The sequence below is a fragment of the Aptenodytes patagonicus genome, chromosome 3 (assembly GCF_965638725.1).
Source record: "Aptenodytes patagonicus chromosome 3, bAptPat1.pri.cur, whole genome shotgun sequence".
In the NCBI taxonomy this organism is placed as follows: Eukaryota; Metazoa; Chordata; class Aves; order Sphenisciformes; family Spheniscidae; genus Aptenodytes; species Aptenodytes patagonicus.
The window spans coordinates 117,629,172-117,647,066 of record NC_134951.1 but is presented as its reverse complement, the minus strand read 5'-3'; the positions used below and the strand labels follow the sequence as shown (position 1 = coordinate 117,647,066).

General features: G+C 42.7%; 1 protein-coding gene across 1 annotated transcript in view; it reads left to right on the top strand.

Moving 5' to 3' along the window:
- Positions 1-17,895, top strand: part of ABHD12 (abhydrolase domain containing 12, lysophospholipase) — a 50,242-nt gene that overhangs the window by 4,117 nt on the left and 28,230 nt on the right. The gene's annotated exons all lie outside the window — the stretch shown is intronic.

The window sequence follows — 17,895 nt, the reverse complement described above, 5'->3', positions numbered from 1 at the left end:
CTCTGACTCATTTTTGTGGTCAGTGGCTCTGATGTTCTGGGCAAATGCATTTGAGCAGCCTTAGATATAGAAAACCTTTATGTGGGAGCACAGAGAATAAAGAAAATCAAGTGAGCTTAATACTGGCATTGATATAAAAGCAAGTTCTCCTATCTCATTTCTGCTGAACCCTGATCCTGGTGGCAAACGATCACGTGTATATTATCCTTCACTTCTGTGACCTAGTCCTTATCTGTGTCTCATTAATCCCAATCAGTAGTCAGACTATAGACCTGAAGTATGAATTTTGCCACTCCCTATTCTGCTGCAAACACTTGTTTGCTGCAAATGTTAAAACTTGTTTCTGTCTCTCTCCATGCTGTGAAGCAGCGAAGAGCTGCAAATCCCGTGTGTGTAAGCTGTACACGTTGATGCTTTTGTCTTCCTGCGTCACTGGAGAAGCCTGCTGTCTATTCAGTTATGTTGGCTATCTTTGCCCCTAGCGACCCCCTGTTCCTGGCACAGGTCCCTGCAAGGTGTGTTTTTGGCACCCTTCCACTGGCTGTCCAGCCTGTGTATCCCACGAGCTAGATCTTTTTTGCCTGAATATATTACAATTTGGCGCAACTAGAGTTACACTGTAGTCATGCATGTTTGCTGCCTTGTTCGTTGTGTGCAGCTTTCTCAGAGCTTTCTCTTGAAAGGCAGAAGGTTGCTTTTACGGTACCCTTTCCTGGGTATTTTATGAAAATACAGTGAGGTGCTGAAGACAAGAGGCTGCAGCAGTCTTTCCCTCTGACGTGCCTGAATTTTACTGGAATGTTGAGTGTGCCCAGGCATGTTGAATGCGATGTGTGGTGACCCTTGGTGCCATCCTGCCCCGGCAGCTGAAGTGCTCCATGCCTTCCTGTGTCTCTTTGCACGTAAGCAGCAGTACCTTTCCTCTGACAGAAAACTTGGCCATCTCTATTATCTGTCTTCCCCCTGCCCTTATATCTCTAGGCCTAGCCTCTTTTTTCCTCATATTACTTTGTCTAGAAGTATTTGCACAGTCTTTGATTATTCCAGTCTGGTCATTGTAGCAGAGATGACAAATTTTTGAATTGTTCTCCTGCAAGTTTTCATCAATATCTTCCTTAAGAATTTTTTTTCCCCCCAAGTGAGTTTTGTGCTATTGTCTCTCTTAATTGCTGTCTTCAGGTTAAACCAGTTACTTGTTAGTGCTCTTCAAGGAGGATAGGTGCTGCTTGTATAGAGACATTTCATCAGTCATGCAGCTTTTTCACCAATTCCACCTTCCTACTGGGTAGCTGCCACTATTTCAGTTGTTCTTGATAGCTGTTCTTGAGCAAAGTTCGCAAAGGAGCTGTGAAATCATTTCCAGTCACTTGCCTGTGCTTTCTTCCATAGTAAGTACAGGTTGAATCACAGTTCCTCATTTGTGTAAAATGTGTAAAAAACAGCTTGCTCTGTGTGGGGATTTTCTTGTAGTGTGGGGTTTTTTTTTTGTTACAATTCTCTTGACGATGCACAGTAATATTTTGCTCAGATTTGTCAAAAATGGGATTGTATAATTACTTCCACACGTGTCTGACTTTTTTTTTTTTAATGAATGGGAACTCAGTGGCTGTGTCTAAATCCGGGTTTGTCTCATGCATTGTCAGCCATTTTGGCAGCTTATGGCTAAGTGAGTGCCCCTGAATTGCTCCCAAGTTACTCAGTTGGGGCATTAGGTGTTCAGTCTCTGTGTCATCTTCCCAATTTGTTCAGCCTTTGCAGCCATTATAATTCTTTTTCCTTGTGCTCATCTTTTCCCCCCTCTTTATCAAAGATATATAATTCATTTAGCAAAAATAGCAAGACTACCTGCAATGTGGGGAGTTACTAGTTTTGTGAGTGTGATGGGTTTTTTTTAATCTGGGATTTTTTTTTTTTAAGGACTTACTGATTTGTGAGGCCATCGTGTTGATGTGTAGCTGACGGTTCTGTGCCTCAGTGTGTTACTGTTAGAGCCTATCTTCTTTCACCATGTTCATCATTGACTTTGTTTTTTGTGTTAAACAGGCATGGCTTGCTCTCTCAAGCATCTCTTGAGACTCCTAGCATCCTCCTGCAGGCCTGTTTGTATGATCTAAAACTTCTTTACTTGGATCCAACTTTCCCATGAGTCTCTCTGGATTTTCTGTAATAGAGCACAGCATTTTTCTGCTGCATCTGCTCTGTCTTATGTCATCCTACAGTCTCTGAGCAATTTTGTCAAGTCACCATATTTCTCATGGAGAACTCTGCTTGAGCAGGCTTGCTTCAGACCGAAGACAGTTTGCCCTCTAGTTATGACAGAGTTTTGTGTAGGTCTCCTTGAACTCGTTCATTGCGGTGCCATACTGCTGAAGCCAGGGGCACACATGATATCAGTTGCTCTGCTTTGATGGTTTATGCCTGAATTAATAATTACTGCGGTGTTATTAATTGCTACTACTTTGTAATTCCTATGAAGTCCTTTTCTACTTAGGAGTTACATGAATTGCAGGCCTCCGCTGGTTTCGGTATATTTAAACTTCCCAGCATATGGGTGGTTCTGGGTAACTCCTGGGACCAAAAGGACTTTCTAGTCACCTCTGGAGTCAAGATGTCTATGGAGACCAGGGTCTTTCTCAGTGTTGTCACAATCTTTTCTGTCCTTTTTTCTCAACTGGCTGCTACCAGTTCCTTTGGGCATACAAGTGAGTATAATCATGGGCTGGGTTGTTGTCCAGCGTGATGCTGCACTATAGGATGACCAGCTAAACTGAGCTTCTAACATCAGCACAAGTCCTAGGTTCCTGTATGCGCTTTTCCCTCTAGATATCCTTTTTTCCTCTGGAATCCCCATGTCTATTTCCAGCCTGTTTTCACTTACACAGAGGATCAATGGTCTACTTTCAACAGGCTAATTTTTGAGGATGCCTTGCTTTCATGCTATAAATGGCATGTGGTTGCTGAGCCAGGAATCTAGTTCTCTGCAAATGCAGTCACAGGCCATTACAGCGAGTCTGTAGGTTTTCTCCAGGATGCAATATGTATGTGTTTCTTTCTGGTGAAAACATGGTGGTGTTTTCATTAAAACTAATGATGGTGGCATCATTTCCTCTTCAGAATCTGCTGCTGCGGTACGTGCAAGAAGCCCGGTATACTCAAGCAGGACTTCTGCTGTAGTTGGAGAGTCCTGCCTGCTGAGTCCAGTTTCCTTTGAAAGGCACCATGATGTCCTCTTAGGAGGCTACAGCTAAGTTACTTTATCCTTCCAGGCCTGAAGGCAGGTCAGATTATTTTTGGTAAACATGCCAGGATGTAAAATTAGTAAATAGGCTTCTACAGCAATTCCCCTACAAAACCCTGGGTTTTGGAAACTCAGTGGGTAGCTGCACTGTAAGTGTCGTGTTGTTGGTGTTACAGTAGTGGACAGCTTCTGACATCAAGAGTGAGTGAGTGTAAGCAACGGAGATTCACTAAGGCTGTGATGTGAGAGCACTGTGTTAATGTAGCTGTGACTGAATCAGTACCACAAGAAGATTAAAAGAAAGTACTTCTCGTGTATTAAAAGGGTAACAGGAGACCTAGGAGACTTTAAGGTCATCAGCCTGAGGTGGAGTCTGTGCAATTTTAATGGTAAGAGTTAATTTGCAATTCAATGGAAGAAGACTTAGCAGCTAAATATATATACTAATGAAAATAGATCTGCCCTGTGGAAGGGAGGTCTCAGTGTAAAATGTGAGAGGCTTGTCAAGATTACAGCCTGGTTGATGAAAGCATCAGTGGTAAAACTGTTTCTCTAAAGCACTTGACTTTGCACTAGTTTGTTTTATTGAAAGGGCTTGCATTGCTAATCGAGGGCATGTTATCTGTATTGAAAACTGGCTCAGTGGAGAGAGAAACAACTGGAGAGTTATCTTGGGATTGATGCTTGGGCTCAAGGGTGCGTAATCTTGTATATCAGCCATACTAACAATGAGACAATTACTGTTGGTAAAACTGAGGAGGAGAGGGTTGATGAGGGCTGATGTGTAGGGCAGTCGGCAGTCTGGGGCAGCTGGTGAAATAGTGAAAAGGTCACCAGAACACAGGTTAAATGTAGCTGGCTGTAAGGCAGGATGGCGGGGGAGAGTGTAGAGGTTGTAACTGTGGGATGGGAACTCTGTCAAAGAGTGAAGTTGTTCTAGGTAATCACCTCTGCAAGCTGTCATGTGTCCTTTCGCACAGGCCTGGCATGAGTATCGCCTATCCAGGAGTAAGGCTGCAATCTAGGCTTTGCACTTTTGCCTTGCTGGCACGCATCTCTCTTTCTCAAAGCAGTAAGTGTTGGTAAAACGGTGCAACACTGAGCTTCAGAAATAGACCTCTTCTTATTGAAGGCAATTTAAGCTTGCAAGCAGAATCTCCTAATTTTAGACTCTAAGTGCCTTGATCATTTAAAGTATGACTATTGAACTGAGCTTTCAGGAAGGATGTCTGTGTTTACTTTCCAAATCAAAGTGTTTGTTTAACCCAGATTTATTTCAATGTTGTAACTCTTGCTGAGTAGTAGAGCAATAAAAAAGACTGTTAGACTAGAAAATTAACTTTTAAAACACAAACACTTGAAAATATTGAGATAAGTCCCACAGCTGCCCTCTCCTTGTTCAAAACAATCTATCAAACCACAGAAAGAGAATTTTAGAAATCGAAAGAAGAGCATGAAAACCCCAGGCATCAAAGTTGTCTTCTGAATTTAGCAAACAGATAAAGCAAAACCTTCCATTGGAGGACATATAAGATTGAGCAGTGCAAGTAATTAAATATTTGTGGAGTTTATTTTAAAAATAAAAAGAAAAATCCTCCCCCCGATAGACCGGCCAGTTTCACTTTTTTCAGGTAACTGCCATGTCTGAATGGATGCTGAATGGCTGTAAGCACAGATAACAGAATATAAAATTCCTCTTTTAACATCTCTTAAGCCCAGAGTTTTTCTCTCATATCGTGCTTGGCAAGAGATAATGGTGTTCTTCGGTTACCTCCCTCTTGTGTTTTATTAGGGGTGACATGTGAATAGCAAGAGCTGGTGTTCCTTCTCAGCCTCTGAAAAGAAGAACCGATGGGTAGGCCAAAATGTGGGCCCTACCTTTCACTTACAGTATGCTTCTTGTACATCAGGCACAGGATGAAGAAGGGTAGCTGAGATTTCAAATATTCTTTCCTGTAGTATCTGTGCTGCTGTTCTGAATGTGAATGGTTATATTAAAATCAAATTTGTACCCACTTAAAATGCTGGTTAATTCTTCTTGCAAAAGAGATTGGTGTTGAATAATAAGTGAAATGGTCACGTGGAGCCTCGTCTCTCTTGTTACTAAAGGTGTGCAGAATAAAGGATTTTGTGTGGCATAACTGAAAAAAAACCATATTGGAAGAGTACTTTTCAGTGGGATATATGCAAGCTCAGAGCAGAGAACAGTAAATGCATTTACCCTGTCTAGAGGCTGATTTACCTTCCCCTGGCAGTAAAGCTTCCCCTGGGGTGACTTTTCTGAGACAGAAGCCTACACAAATGAGGGTGATGTAACTGGAGCTTTGGAGTCAGGGCTTCCAGGTTGCAGCATCCTTACTTGTGGAGGAAAGCGTGTGCAAGCTGTTTAAGAATCGAGTAGATTTCTAGATTTCCTTGGCATCCCCAGGAAGGGAAGCCTGGCTCTGTTTTCTCCCCTAAAGCAGTCCTATCTCACTTTTTGTAGACTTTTTGATTGGTTTCAGAGCAGCTCTAGGAAGCAGGAGTAAAGCTGACAACGTCAGTTTTATACTGCTGGATATGAAAACTGTGAATTGGACACAATCATTGGAAATATCCCATTCTCCTGTCCTTGCAAATCCAGCAGAAACGCAGTGAATAACCTTTTCTTTCAGTTTCCGATAGCTTTGTGCTGTTTCTAGTAAAGCATTCTTTCCCCTTTTGACTACCAGAGTAGGGACCACATTTCACTTTAAACTTTGTGGCAGGCTGATGTACAGTGCTGCAAAATGTTCCGTTTCTGTGCAGTTAAGTAGAAACTCCCAACACCTGCTTTTCACCTTCTTTGAGTATGTGTTTTCTGGCTTGGCTCTTCAGAGTTTTGTAGTATTAGCAAAGGCTCTGGTTTTAACTGTCATTAATTTTTCAAGCTGTCGTGGTTTAACCTCAGATGGCAACTGAGCACCACACAGCCACTCGCTTGCTCGCTCTCCCCCTCCACCCCCCCGGTGGGATGGGGGAGAGAATCAGAAGAGTAAAAGTGAGAAAACTCATGGGTTGAGATAAGTTTAATAATTGAAATAAAATGAAATAGTAATAATAATAAAAGAACAGACAAAGCAAGTGATGCACAATGCAATTGCTCACCACCCGCCGACTGATGCCCAGCCAGTCCCCGAGCAGCGGCCCCCCCGGCCAGCTTTCCCCCAATTTATGTACTGAGCATGACGTCACATGGTATGGAATGTCCCTTTGGCTAGTTTGGGTCAGCTGTCCTGGCTGTGCCCCCTCCCAGCTTCTTGTGCACCTCCAGCCTTCTCAGTCGGTAGAGCATGGGAAGCTGAAAAGTCCTTGACTGGTGTAAGCGCTGCTTAGCAACTGCTAAAACATCGGTGTGTTATCAACATTGTTCTCATACTAAATCCAAAACACAGCACTGTACCAGCTACTAGGAAGAAAACTAACTCTATCCCTGCTGAAACCAGGTCACAAGCTTTTGTCCTTTTGGAGTTGTTTCCTCAACAAGATGATAGCTAAAGCTGGAATCCCTGAATAAAGCACAGATGAAAGCAGGAACAGACTCATCTTCCTGGCCGTATGCAAAATAACCCCCAGTGCAAGGTGTGTCAGAGGCTGACAGCGGTTCTGTATCTGTTCTTTAACCATGGCTGTTGCTTTATGACCATGCACTGTTCGTTAAGCCTCGCTGTTTAAGGTCGCAGTTACAGAGGGCACTGTGACTGCCAGCTAATGTCACTGTGCTCAGCTGATGGTCAGCATATGTAATGTTTTGGCATTGTTTAATGTTCTTGTTTGCTTGTATGCCTCTAATAGGGAACTGTTGGTTCATTGTAATCAAAATGTATTACTAATGATGTGTTCTGCATCTGAAAGGTGGCTGTATCACTGCTAACACAAAAGCATTTTTTTTCTTCAGGCTTCCAAGAAGGAATGGCTTCTGATCTCTTCCACCAAAAGCAGAGCTGTCTCAGTTGGACAAATATAAGATGACCATCTTCATGCATTTAAAAGGAAAAAGGTCTACAATACACAAATGAGACTTTTGCTCAGGTGGCTTAAGAGAGCCAGAGCCATAGAGCCTGCCAGTAGTGGTAATTCTCAAGCTGTGTGGCTGGTGGCTGTCTCCCAAAAACTGTTGTGTGAAAAGAAGATTTCATGTTCACAAAGTTGTGCAGCTTGTGAATATGGACCTGTTGATAACACGTGTATCCGTAGGAACAAAGTCTGAATCTATGGATTCCTGTTATTGCTGCAAGGTTAACATACGCATGCAAGTCTGGTGGATTTACAGCATGTTAACTAGTTCTAAGCGGTGGTAGGGGAACTGTCTTGGCCATACTGTATGCTTTTTCAATTATGGTATACATTCCACAAGCAAGTGGCTTTATGTTAGGAACTGTGGTGGAGTATTACATGTCTAAATTGGTTCTGCTCTTGAACCTTTGCTTGTGTGCCCTGATATTCCTCCTCATGAAGGAGAGTGTGGTAGAGAGAAATGAGCTGTACTGCTTCAATAAAAATCTGACTCAGCTGGTCTCCAGCTCCTGTTTTGCACTTCTGGTGCTGTTTCAGTCTTCTCGTGTTTATGTTCTATTTTTTCCTTTTTCATTTGCTGACAGCTTTGCATTTCCAGCTCGTGGACTAGTGAGAGGGTTGTGCCTTTAATACAAACCAGCTGTCAGCTGTGAAATGAGTGGAAAACTTAAGAATTCAGTAAACACTGTGGAGTGAGTGTGCTTGCACTATATCTCAATGCCACACTCGAGTAAAATCTAGTGTGGGTGACTTCAGATTTGATTAGTGTCAGCAGCATTGCTGGGGAGCACTGGAGAAAGCATATTCTTAGAATTTAAACAAATGGTTCATACTGGAAAGGTTCTGGCACAAACTAAACGGCTGTTGCAGAAGATGCATTCAAGGCAAGTCAACAACCTTAAAACCCTAATCCCCAAGCCTGCTTTTCTGTCCCAAAAGTCAATTGTTCAATTGCCTAGGGTATAATTATTCATTGTTTGCTATATACTTAAAATAACAGAAGCATCTGCTCCTTTCTTCTTCAAACGCAGCTTTCAGGTTAATATTGTCACACACAATTCGCACTAATGCTAATACCATTTTATCTAGGTATTGAGAAGTAACATAGCTGGTGCTGAGGCCATGCTCTCAGTATACGTTTTAAATAAATCAGTGCTGTATTGCCGAATGTTCAGCTTGTTCTTGTCTCCTGGTCTGTGACACATACGTAGATTTCATACAATTAGAATGTAAGTTATCAAAACCGATGTTCCAAGCTCCTGCCCTTCAAAGGAAGTGCCAATACTTACAGTGGTTTAATTTAAGCAGTGTTGTTACTACCTTTTAGGGGTAGTCAACTTAGGCGATGGTTGTGAAGAGGAGTGCCCAAGGCACGGGCTTGGGAAGGGACAGGGTGCTCGAGGGGGAAAAGTTAGATGTAGCTCCCATGTCCCTGTCCTGTGGGGTGTGTAAATGCTTGTGTGAACCTTTCCCTACCTTTCTTCGTTTGCTCTGCTTTTTGCAAACATGTTTCATTGCCAAAGGCCCATACATTACCTGCAGGCTGCTCCATTATTTCTGCTCATTAACATTGTATGCTAACTTGCTTTTCCCTCACTTTGTGGACTTCATTTTTTTTTTTTTTTTTTCTTGCTATGCTCCGAGTCCCTGCATGACCCTCCTTGGCATTTCATAGCTATTGGCTGACTGATCAGCAGTGCCTTCCTCTTCCCCTTACCCTGAATGCTGATGCCATGTTTCCCCCACTTGCTGCACCAGGGTCTTGATTCTTGCAGGTCCTACCCAAGATCTTTCCCTATTCCACAAACTGAAATGTGGTTATTAACGTCTCAATAGCTGGAGCTTGCTGACCCCTTCTGAAAAACCCAATTCATTGAGATGCTCTCCTTTACTTTGCAGTTGTATCTCTTGGAGGGACAGACCTGGTTCTTGTAAATGACTGGCTAGATGACTTCCTTCTTGCTGTTTGTTGTTTTAAGTTAATGTTTAATCATTTGATATTAATCAGAAGGAGGCACAGAAGCAGTCTAAGTGAGAGTCTGGGCTGTAAGAGGGGAGCTAGGTAATGAAGTGGTGGACTGGGGGAATTTGGGAGCTTAAAGTTTCAAACCTCATCTGCATTCAGGTAGTTGGAACAACACTGCCAGGAGCTCTTACCCCAGCCAAAAGGAGAGACCCTGTAGGCAACAGCTTGTTTTGGGGTTGAAATGGGTAAGGAAGCCTCAAGAAAGAGCTTGGGAATAGACAGTTTGCAATGAAGGGAGTGAAAGGACGTTGTTGAAGACGTTGTTGACGTTTCACTACAAGAAGGACGTTGAGGTGCTGGAGCGTGTCCAGAGAAGGGCAACGAGGCTGGTGAAGGGTCTGGAGAACAAGTCTTATGAGGAGCGACTGAGGGAACTGGGGTTGTTTAGCCTGGAGAAAAGGAGGCTCAGGGGAGACCTCATCGCTCTCTACAACTACCTGAAAGGAGGTTGTAGCGAGGTGGGTGTCGGTCTCTTCTCCCAAGTAACAAGTGATAGGACGAGAGGAAATGGCCTCAAGTTGCGCCAGGGGAGGTTTAGATTGGATGTATGGAAAAATGTCTTTACTGAAAGAGTGGTGAAACATTGGAACAGGCTGCCCAGGGAAGTGGTTGAGTCCCCATCCCTGGAGGTATTTAAAAGACGAGTAGATGAGGCACTTAGGGACATGGTTTAGTGGGTGGTGGTGTTGGGTCGATGGTTGGACTCGATGATCTTAGAGGTCTTTTCCAACCTTAATGATTCTATGATTCTAAGAATGTGTCTAAGGCAGCAGTTGTACAGTCTCTGTAAGCTGATGCCACTGCCAAAAGAAAAGGTCCTGGAGGCTCCTTCTTTGGACAGGGTTTTCTGCCACAACTGCTAAACCATCTCTACAAACCGATCAATCTGAAAAGCTGATTTTATACATATTTGCATGTATACGCTATGATGCGGATACAGGTTCAGTTCTTTCCTATGATGAATTTTCTTTTGTGGCCACATTAATGTTTGCCAGCTTTAGCCTGCATAGGTATGGAAGTGAATGGAAAGTGGGATGAACTGCATTTAAATGCAGTAATAAACTACACATTTAGAGCTTGTCAAATGAACTTAGGAAACTTCTCTGACTGAAAGGTGGTGTGGGGGAATTTTTTAAAGATGGTAGAAATCCAGTAGGCCTAACTGAAGGCAGCATCAGTAGGCATTTGATTGATGTTACATGGGACATTGTTAATGGAAAATAAGGGGTGGGATGCTGAAAGTGCTGGTTAGTGTATAGCCAAAATATTCTGGTTCTGTTTGCTGACATGCAGTACTTCTCTGGAGCTGTGTATGCAGCTTTCACTGTCTTTCTGTGATACTGCTATGAACAGAGAAATAAGCTAGTGCTTATGATAGCTTTCTGCTGTGCTTTAGAAATACAACATACAACAGCAAAAAACAAAAAAAAGGAAGAAAGCATTTTTTGCTATAATAGCAGCAACGAAAAGAATGAATTTCAGTAGCTGGCACTGTTTTTCTATGGTTAGAACAGTTTGAATTTCCTGCCACATGCTAACTCAAAAGGTTTTATGGGTGTACTGATGACATCTTGTCAATGCTGGTTTTTGAGCTTTTGCCTCTTGGGACACCTTCACTTTCCATGACTGTTGGTGGTGTGTCTGTTTAAAAAATAAGCTGTCATATATATTCTGAGGAACCTGAAGGTGGAGCTTACATGTTTGAAAACATTCTCAAAAACTTAGCTTGCCTTTCTTTTCTGTCTTTTTTTGAGAAAACCTGTAGGCTTTAAATTAGTTGCCTTTCCACTGCCTTACTAAGCCCATTATTCCTGTTAATTTGTCTTTTAATTAAAAGAGAACTAGGAGAACATCCTAACTGTTTGCTCCTGGGTACAGTCAAACTAAGTAGGCTGGTGGGAACTACGGAGGGGAGTAGCTTTTCCTGGGCTCGGTTTCTGCCGGTGAAGGCTTGAATGCCTTGCTCCATCCTAGCTTTCTAAGGCCAATATTTAAGAAGCCTAGTGTTTTGTTCACTACCTCTCCCACTTTCTTATTGGTGTAAATAGGACCATTTAGTAGCTTAGTCAGATTTTGAGATTTGGATAGCTTTTTCTCTTTCTGCCTACTGGCTAAATCTTTATTCGGCTTTTGAAGTACTCTGGTACCTTTTTCTTTTTCTAGGAAAAATCACTGTTCAGTGAGAAGTCAGCTAGTCTGATTTGTTGTGTGAACCTGGCAAACTTTAGTCTGTCTACCTCAGCTCTGTATTGCCAGAGGGACATTCATGAAGCGTGGGCTGTTGCACTTTGCCAGGAGATGGTGGGAGGAATTAAGCAGACAACTGTTTTAGGTAGCGTGTGTCCTTTGTAGGATGAGGGAATGGACTGGGTGACTTCTTGGGATCTCTTATAACCTCCTTACTGTTCATGTATCGATGACATGACTGAAACAGTCCCTGATTTCAGATGTTTTTCTTAAGTCGAATGATGAACGTTTTGGATGCTACAGTGATGAAAGCCGTAGGATTAGGTATGAATTTGCATGTTGCATCTTCTGTACATTTGATGGCACAGAATGGAAATTTACCTTGTATTAATTGACTGATACTTCCTGGTAACAGATCTAACAACTCTTACTGTTAATGCTTGGTTTTATGTGCAGATGGATTTGTACTTGAATTATAGAGGCTGTCAAAGAATAAATAAATACCCAGACTTTTCTGTCTCGTCTCGATAGCTGAAAGATCAGGTTGTCTTTTGCAACATCAAAAAGTAAATCATGTCCTTCACAGACATGGCACGTGTCAGTAACAATTTATTCTGCTGTTGGATGCTTGAAAAATCGTTAAGTCCTTTACCCTTGTAAAAATATGCGCTGCACAGCTCTTTGCAATGTAGTATCTTCATTCTTTTCAAGAAGTGCTGAAGTGCTGATACTATACTGTAGTTTAGTTTTTGAGGGAGAGACTAGAATATTTCTTCAGAAAGAGCAAAGGTTCAAGATTTTAAGGAACTTTTTGTGGGCGATGGCAAAGGAATCTGGTAGAGCTAATTTTCTTCTTGTTTTTCAGATCTTTCCAAGAGCAAAGATTTTTAGGAATTAGTTGAAACTAAAAGTCTCTGAGGATGCAGATACCCATGCAGTTTATGTCCGTGATTTTTTGGGGTTGTTTATGAAACAAGCTTGGAAAAAAAATGAGTAATGCCTTTACATTTGTGTCTTGTTTCCAGGATTGTGGTTTATGATTTTTTTTTTTTAGATGATCGCTTAATCCATAGAATAGCAAGATGAGTTTGGGGCCTTTGATTTTTTTTCTTTTTGAGTTGTTTTGCAGTGAACTGATCCTGTTAAAAAGGATCCTAATGCCAAAGGGAGGGATCAGTTGCTGAGATGCTAAGAGTTCTGGCAGATACTGCTGTGTTCCCACTGGATTTCATGAATTTCGGGGGATGATCGGTTTCTAGGATTCGATGAATTTTCTATAATTCAACCTCCCTGCTCTCTAGACAGTGCCTCCAGTGAAGCAGAATTAAGGCTTGGCTGCAGACTTTTCATTGAGGAGAATTCTGCATAGCTGGGCCCGAAATAAAAGAATCACGTGGTTGCCTGTGTGCCTACGCAGCTTCATTCACCGTGCACAGAAACCAGGAGGGGACAAACCCTTTGACATTAGCATCTTTTCAGTTTGCATTTGGCTGCACATAAAGCAGGTTTTGCAGCAAACCAGAGGAGAAAAAGACCCATGCTAATCTTGTAGTGGAAAATTACTTTGTTGGGTGTCACCGCACAAGCTGTCCCAAAGCTGCTGGTAACATTTCAGAGTGGAGATGAGACCCACCGCCTGCCTGCGAACTCCCATTCAGGAGCTGAGAGGCTCCCTCTGAATGTGCTTTCACACAGTTGGAAGACCGATAGGTTTTTTCCTTTTTCTTTTTTATTTTCTTGGCAGGGAACAAGTGAAATAAAACAAAAGGTTAATCAGCTTGGGTGGCTCACATGGACTGTGTGGAGGGAGAAGAAAGATTGGGTGATCCTTTCACACTTCAGGACCTGTAAGAAGGAGGAGCCCTGTGCAACACCACTGTCCAGAATTCCTATAGGAAGGGAAGATGAATGTTCTTGAAGATCCGACCTGGGCTAGAAACCATCTCTTGTTTAAAGCAAGGCTAGCAAGGAAGGCTGGAATGCTTGTCAGTGACTTGATGTGTGGGCTGCTGTGTTGTTTCTGCACGCCCCTGTGTGCCTTGGGGCTCAGTTGCAGTTTCCAGGTTGTAGAATAGGTTGTTTTGGGTACAATTCTGTTTACCCAAAGAAATGCATCCCAGTCCTTTAAATTCCCTTTGACCCTCGGTTTTTTTGAATCCTTTGCCCATGTCTTCGTCTACCTCCTGATTGTTACGCTCTTGATCCTTGTCTGTGGGGAGGAATGTATTGGGGTTTTTTTAAATATTTTCTGTTAGAAAAGTGGGGGAACGTGTTCTTGTTACGCCATTACTCATGTTATTTATTTCTTCCTCTACCACTTTTGTCACCTGGTAATCAGGAGGTACCTTGTGTGACCAAGAATGAAAATGGTCTTGGCTCTCCACATCCCGTGCTCTGAATTCCTGCTGGGAAACGATTGCCAGTTTGATTGGAGGGACACCAGAGGAAGCCAGAGAAACAGCATTTGCTGAACAAATGTAGTCTCGTACTTGGGTGTCTGTGAGCATTTTGTTTTACCGTTGCCTCTGCTAGATGACAAAGGCCACGTGGGCTGTACATGCATTTGTCTGTAGGTCCTTTTGGGACTGCAAGCCCAGCGTGTGTGCGTTTCTGATAAATTTTGTTCTTGCTCAACTGCAGCTCTGATGATGCCAGTCTCTTGTTTCACCCTTGGCCTGCCCTTTCATCCTTGTAGCACAGCTGATAAGGAGATCCTAATTGAAACTCTTCTGGCATACTTCTGACACAGAAGTAATTCAGGTGCTCTCCAGGGGAAATTATTTTAATCTCAGTCTGTATGCAGAATGCGCCACAGTAGTGTGGTCATTGGACATTCTCTGTTCATGAAACCTCCCGAGTTTGCTGGAGAGGAGGGAGGAACGCTGGTACTGTGAATGGAAGGATGCCCGTAGTAAATTTGCTTGCCTCGTTTGCTCTTTGCAGACACACTGTGATTGTGGACCACAGGTTGAAATCCCTGTTGTGTGACATTGCAGTAGTTAAATTTTAGTTTGGCAGTTGTTTTCCATGGATGTTCGTGCCTGCAGTTCCCTTAGTGCTGGTAAAGATAGCACACTCAGGAGGAGCTGTCGTGAGAGGACCCCCAGCTCCTCCTCGCTGGCCAGATACTCTTATTGTCTGCCCAAATGCAAAATATGCTTGTTCTGAGTGAATATAGGACCTTTGTCCAGGTGTAAATTACCAGGAGAATTTTCTGTTTCTGATGTCGCACTTGCAGAAAAGACTTTCTTCTTTCAGATTTAAGTATGTCTGGAGAGAGAATGTATTTTTCACATCCACTTCAGAAACCTGCATGAAGCAAAAACTACTTCAGATTTTGCCTGTGTTTGGACGGAACCCAGAAGTTGGGCAAAAGCCACTGGTGAATGAAGGGAGAAAATGTGATGTCAATGGGGATTTTTTTTGATTTTTGGGGTGACTTGGGGTTGGGTGTTTTGGGTTGGTGCGGGTTTTTTTGTTTGTTTGTTTTTTTAGACATTACTTTTATTGTTCCTAGAAATCCGTTTATGATATTCTTCAATGTCTTCAGTTTGCAGTTGCTTATTCTCTAACTCACTTGTATTTTCCAACTAAGATGGACTGAGTTTCCTGGTGAAAAGGGGGTGAAAAGTATGTTGCTGCTGCTTTTGCCTGAACACACCAAAAGCTCCCTGTGCAGGGCATTTATTTCCTGAGACAGCTTTTCTGCAGAGCAAGAGCAGTTTAATTTAGCTAAATTGCTCGCTAAAGACTTACCTGATAATTTTACAGTGTATTTCAGCACGTTGTCTTAGATTTATCAGGAGAAGAGAAGCTGTTTGTTGATGGATAGAGGCTTTGCCCTGGTTGCATTTTAAGTAGACATCTCCCTGGAGATGAGGTGTAAATGTCACGTTACCGATTAGCATTTGGCGTGGGGTCCCAGAGCAAAGGAAGAGATGTCTCAGTTCAGTCTCCAAAAAAGAGAAACTAAAATCATTCCTGAGCTCTGACAGCATTACTTGGACAATGTCGTCTTCAGCGTTTTCTGTTCCTGGTTCCAGCTCACGGCTAGGTTATGCTAAGTGCTTTTCCAACCCAGACACCTGAAGAGCCTGTGTTTCGATGTGCTCTGGCTGTGCCTGGAGGAGTTCAGACCTGATTCTGGTGCCTTTCTAAACAAGTGTTTTTTTCTGTAGGTCTGAAATCCTGTCGTATGCAAAAGTCGCCCAGGAGAGCTCTGTTTGGCTGCAGCTGGATCTGGGCCCCAGGCGGGACAGCTTGCTGGAAAGCCCCATCCTGCCTGGTTGCTCACCCGTGTTACTGTTCTCAGCGGGAAGGTGGTGATGGCAGTCACCTCTCAAGTGTGAGGCGAGAGGAAACTGCAAGGTTGTGTTAATGCTGAGCAACCAGCCAAACGAGACAAAAAGTTTTAACGAAAAGACACACTTTTCTCATTGAAGAGAGCTAAATTATAGCTCAGCAACTAAATATCGGCTACCGTTCAGTCATCTCTCCTCCCCTCCTCTTTCACAAACCCGTTCCAGTGATGGAAATAGGCGATAGGTGCTGATGTGGGGGTGGTTGTGGAAAGCTGGTTTTAATTTGAGAGTAGAGAGCTGTGATCAGTTGTGATTAGTCCAAGCAAAATGTTGTGTGTTTTTTTCCCAAAGTTGTGGGGTTTGCATGTGTATTTAGCTGACCTTATAGCATTTCACAGTGGATTGCTCTGCAGGCCCTGGCTCTAGAGTATGTCTGCTGGGCCCCTCTCAAAGACCACAACTGTGGGCAGACTTTCTGTGTTGCTTGTTACTGCTTGTGCACTTGGGACCTCTGCCTCCTCCTCCTCTATTTGCTGCTCTCCATGGGGCAGAGGTGGGTCAGTCTAAGGCTTTGGTACTCACCAATGTTCTTCTAAAGCCCCTGTTTTGTACTGTTTCCTCTGCCAGTCCTTTGCTGTTTCTGCTTTCCTTAATACTTTAGGAAACTGGGCTTGGGGTATGGAAATGTCACTGGAAGACTTGCTGTCTTTCTTCACCTCTTCATTGTCAGGTTTGCCATGGGAAGTATTAAAATCTGTTGAACCTTTCGACATAGGCTTGTGGCAGCCAGAGCTGGTTGGCAGTGTCTTAGTAATATATTTTTTTTTTCCCTCTTGGAAAATGGCAGTTACTTTAGCTTGTCAAGAAAAGTGCATCAATTTTGATGGTAGATGTTTCTGAAGTCCAGAATATGGTTCCTGGGTGAGAGGAGACAGGCAGTAGGCAGGCAGTAGTGTGATGGAGGCAGGTTTTGGACGAATAGGAGGATAGCCTATTCCCTGTGAGTACCCTAGCAATCATGCCAAAAACTTATCCGGGTGGGGGGGTTGAGGTGTCTCCTTTTTCCCTGTGCTGAAAAACTGTTCCTGATAGTCTTGGCTTTAGCCTAGGGCTACAAAAGCTGTTGAGATCTTGAAGATTTTGGTGCATGATTAAACTATTTCCATCCCAGTTCTGTCCATGCACTCGTATTTCTTGTAGAAATACTTAAAAAAGAGGTCTTCAGGCTCTCTATTTAATAATTTCAACTAGCTGACAGTTTTCAAACCCTCTTAGCACTAGTGTGGAGCAAGTTCAGTGTGTCAGCTCCTAAAATTACCAAATGGGAGATTAATAATTTCATACCTCTTGGAAAAACTGATCTCTGCTTTCAGCTGCTGGCAGTTCCCGATACCAAGAACTGGTTGCTCACTGGTGTGCAACGTCGTTCCTGCTCAAGACTGTCTGCTGGAAAGCAAAGGAAGTTGTGTTGCCTGAAGGTTTACATGCATTTTAGTTCTTGATTGCAATGATAGTTGAGGGCCTCAGTGTTTCTGCCCATAAAATGTTAATCAGCTACATCATTAGAAGTACACCTTTATGGATACGTACATGCATGTATATACACATATGAGTGTGTATGTGGTAATTATTCTGAGGCAATAAAGTATATTTTAAGAAAAATTGCTTAACTAGCTGCTGTGTGATCCTTTGTGGGTTTTTTTTGTTGTTGTTCTTTGGGTTTTGTGTTGGTTTATTTTTTGTGTGTGGTGTTGGTTTGGGTTTTTTTGTAGCTTACTTTTCCCAGTTAGAATACTTAGGAGAAAATAGTAATAAAGTGTTGGGGCAATTGTTCCAAACTCATTCTGCGCTCATAGAGAATGATGCTGCAGATAAGACATTTCATAATGTTTTATAACTTAGAAAGATTTGCTTTCCAGGGTGTTGAGAGGTATGAACCCTTTTAGCTGGACAAGGTAGAATGTCTGCTCCAGTCTGTACATGAGTTCCTGTGTAATTTTATCAGTCTCATTACACATAGTCCCTTAAAATATGTGAAAATCTAACTGAACAAAATCTTGCTGATAGTGATTTAAATGGGAAGTGCAGTCAGGCTACTTTTTGGAGAC